Genomic DNA, 4,135 nt, shown 5'->3' with positions numbered 1-4,135 from the left:
ACCCGGGGCTGTAGGATGGGTCTACGCAGGAGCCAGGTGCTCTCCTTCCTCCGGGAGGGGGGGTACTCTGTGGTTTTCCTGCAGGAGACCCATACAGATCTGGCCGCTGAAGCTAGCTGGCGGCTGGAGTGGGGGAACGGGGCCTACTTTAGCCACTTCTCGGTTTGCGTGACTAGAGTGGTGCTGGGGGTCGCCGAGGCTATGCTGGGCCACTTGCTGCACCTCCGGGTCCGCCTGGAGGGGCTTGTGGTTAATCTTGTTAATGTTTACACCCCGACATCGGGCCCGGAGAGGTTGCGTTTTTATCAGCAGGCGTCCGCCTTCCTCGGCTCCCTGGATCCTCGTGAGTGCTTGGTCCTGGGGGGGGACTTTAACACCAACCTCGAGGAACGGGATCACTCGGGGACCGAGCAGTGCCCGTCTGTCACGGACATCCTCCGGGAGATCATCGAACGCCACTCTCTGGTGGACGTTTGGCGCGACCACCACCCGGCCGACGTCTTGACGTTCACCTTCGTCCGGCTGGAGGCCCATCTGTCGTGCCACTCCCGGCTGGACCGCATTTACCTGTCGCATTTCCACCTTTCACGGGCCCATTCCTCCAGCGTTCGGCTGGCCCCCTTTTCCGGATCACTATCTTGCCATCGTGACGGCCTCTCTCTGCGTGGAGAGGCCGGGGCCGGCCTATTGGCACTTAAATAATAGTTTGCTGGAGGATGCGGGCTTCGTGGCGTCCTTCCAGGAGTTCTGGCTGGCCTGGCGAAGGTAGAGGTGCGCCTTTTCCTCGGCACGGCGGTGGTGGGATCTGGGGAAGGGGCACACCAGGCTCTTCTGCTGTAACTACACCCGGGGCACCAGCCGACGGAGGGATGCGGCGATAGAGCAGCTGGAGCGGGAGGTCTTGGAGCTGGAGAGGCGTCTGGCCGCCAGCCCCGAGGATCCATCCCTCTGCGGAGCGTGCCGGGAGAAATGGGAGGAGCTCCGGGCCCTCGAGGACCATTGGGCCCGAGGTGCTTTTGTTCGATCCCGCATCCACCTCCTTCAGGCCAGGGCCTTCTACGCGACTCTTTTCTCCCCGGATCTGACCAATCCTAACGCTTGCAGAGTACTCTGGGACAGACTCCCGACGGTCAGCACGGGCGACCAGGGCCGGCTAGAGTTGCCTCTCACTCTGGCCAAGTTCTCGGAAGCCCTCCGTCGCATGCCCACCAATAAATCTCCGGGCATGGACGGGCTGACCGTGGAGTTCTACCGCGTGTTCTAGGACGTTCTCGGCCCAGACCTGGTCACCGTCTGGGCCGAGTCTTTGCAGAGCGGGGTCCTCCCTCTCTCGTGCAGGCGAGCCGTGCTCGCCTTATTGCCGAAGAGGGGGGACCTCCGCGACTTACGGAATTGGCGTCCCATCTCGCTCCTCAGCACGGACTACAAAATCATGCAAAGGCCATCTCGCTGCGGCTAGGGTCCGTGCTGGCGACGTGGTCCATCCAGACCAGACCTACACCGTCCCGGGCCGCACGATCTTTGATAACTTGTATCTGGTCCGGACCTTCTGGAATAGGGTGTAGGGATGTCTGTCGTTCGCCCTCTTGTCCCTGGATCAGGAGAAGGCGTTCGACAGGATGGATCACGGGTATCTCCTGGGCGCTACTCTGCGAGCGTTCGGCTTCGGACCCTGTTTTGTGGTTTTCTCCAGGTGCTGTACGCTTTCTGTGCGAGTGTCTGGTCAGGCTCAACTGGACCCTGACCGAGCCGGTCAGCTTCGGGGGAGTGCGGCAGGGGTGCCCCCTCTCGGGCCAGCTGTACGCTCTGGCGATCGAGCCCTTCTCTGTCTCCTCCGCGAAGAGTTGACGGGTTGGTGCTTCGGGAGCTGGAGCTGCGGCTGGTCCTGTCGGCGTATACGCTGACGATGTGCTCCTCGTGGTCCAGGACCCGGGCGACTTGGCGCGGGTGGAGCTTGCCAGGCTGTGTACTCGGCAGCCTCCTCCGCCCGGGTCAACTGGGTCAAGAGCTCTGGCTGGTGGTCGGGGACGGGTCAGTGAAGGTGGAGCACAAGCGTGACAGATGTCTTGCGGGCCCTGGAACAGAACTGCTGCAGGATGTGCAGCCGGCTCTCATGGTTGCAGTGAAGGGTGAGGGGCCGAGGGTCCAACGGGCAGGCACTTACACAAAAGCCCAGGCCTGGTGGAAGGTGGGAGGGGCCTCCCATGTGCAGAACCATCAAATAAGCCGAGAGCGCAGAGCGGCTCCCTCGAAGTACGCGCCGGAGACGAGCTGGAGAGCCCCATGCACTGAGCGAGCGTCCGGGACCAGCAGTCCTCCTGTCGGAGCCCAGAGGCCAACCCTGTGCCGCCAAGACCAGCCTCTGGCACCGTGGGAGACCCGCCACCGCACACAAAGCTGGGGATTGTGACAGGCCCGTGAGGAGGGCGCCCCCACGTGCCGCTATGACTGGTCGTTGAAAGAGAGTCCAGTCCGGAAAGTCTGGTAAAACCGAGCCCGAGAGACTCGCGAAGACCCTCGAGAAGGTAAAAGAGCTGCGCGACGAGCCTCGAAGCGCGGAGGAAGGCGTGCGCCAATACCCCACGCCGGACACCGCATCATACAGGAGCATCGCAGGCCTGAGGCGAAGACATGACAGATGAGTAGGCACTTCAGGCCCGCCCCTCCTCACAGCAGTGGAGACCCCTCAGAGACCCCAGCGCATCCGGCCACAAAGAACGCCAGAAAATCGCCGTCGAGGTGCCAGGAAATCCGGGCGGGACCAGGGGTGAGCCGTACCAGAGCAAGGAAAGGACATGATAAGCCCGTGCCCCCCCGAAGGGAGAGGCACCGAGTACCTGCCATTCCGGAGTCCCCTCCCCCACCGCTCCTCACACCTGCCCTCCAAACCTGCAGTGCTCCGGCGAGATGATGCATGGCGGAAAGGTAAACCCGAGATAGAGCAGCGGACCGCGCTCCAGGATGCCTGAGGTGGGGGAGCTCGCCTGCCACCGTCTTGACCCCAGGCCAGGCTCTGACCGTTACCTGGGCGAGGAGGCCCGCGAGTCACACCTGAGGCAACCTCCACCCGCGCCAGTCGCCCGGGTCCTGGACCACAAGGACAATCATGCATCTCGCTCCCTTACCCTTGCGTCCCGCCCCGATACCAAATGGCGGGACCTCCTGCCACTTCTCGAGGGTGAGAAGCCCCGGTGGGCCAGCTTTCACTCTGCCCTGGTCCCGCAGCCCGCCGGGGATGTCAGTTGGCGGCTCCTTCACGGGGCTGTGAGCACGGGCGTGTACTTGGTGTGGTTCACCCCTGTCCCTAACACCTGCCTTTTCTGTGGTGAGAAGGAGACCTTGGCGCACATTTATTTGGAGTGCGTCAGGTTGCAGCCCCTGTTCCGGCTCCTTTTGAATATCTTACTGCGTTTTTGGTTGCACTTTTCCCCTCACCTGCTTATCTATGCACTCCCCATCCCTGGCCCCACGAAGTTGCGGGATCTCTTTATCAGCCTCCTCTTGGCCCTGGCCAAACTAGCCATCTACAACACCAGGGAGAGGAGGTTGGCTGACGGGATTTTCTGCGACTGTGGGGCCTATTTCTGCTCCTCTGTCCATTCACGCATCCGGGCAGAGTTCCTCTGGGCGGCATCTACCGGATCCCTTGACGCCTTCGAGGAGCAGTGGTCGTTGTCCGGGGTCCTCTGCTTGGTGTCCCCATCAGGTTCCCTTCGTTTAGCCCTCTGACCTCACTCTCGATCCTGTTTTTTTCATTAGTTGTCCCACAGAATTACTTGGTGTCCTAGACCTCTGGATCCTCCCCTTAGGCTGGGGGAAGGTCCTTTAGAAGTGGGCGGGCTTTGCCCGCCCACCCGTTGGATACCAATAGGGCCAGACTCCTGCACTTCACTGGTCTGGGTCTGTCACAATATATAACTCAAGGCTGAATTAAATACATCTCAGTGTTAATTGTAAAACCATGAGGATTTGCAAAGCTCCAGTTTGCAACAGCTTACCAAGAAAAATAAATATCAGAAAACTACAAGGAAAAAGAGTTAAAAATCCCATGTAAAGTTGTAACAGGGTTCAAGTCCCACTCCTCTTCCTGGGGCCCGGTTGCTGCCTCCCAATAAGGCTCAAAGAGGCTTCAGGG

This window comes from Chelonoidis abingdonii, chromosome 5 (genome assembly GCF_003597395.2).
Source record: "Chelonoidis abingdonii isolate Lonesome George chromosome 5, CheloAbing_2.0, whole genome shotgun sequence".
In the NCBI taxonomy this organism is placed as follows: domain Eukaryota; kingdom Metazoa; phylum Chordata; order Testudines; family Testudinidae; genus Chelonoidis; species Chelonoidis abingdonii.
This window is presented reverse-complemented; position numbering follows the sequence as displayed.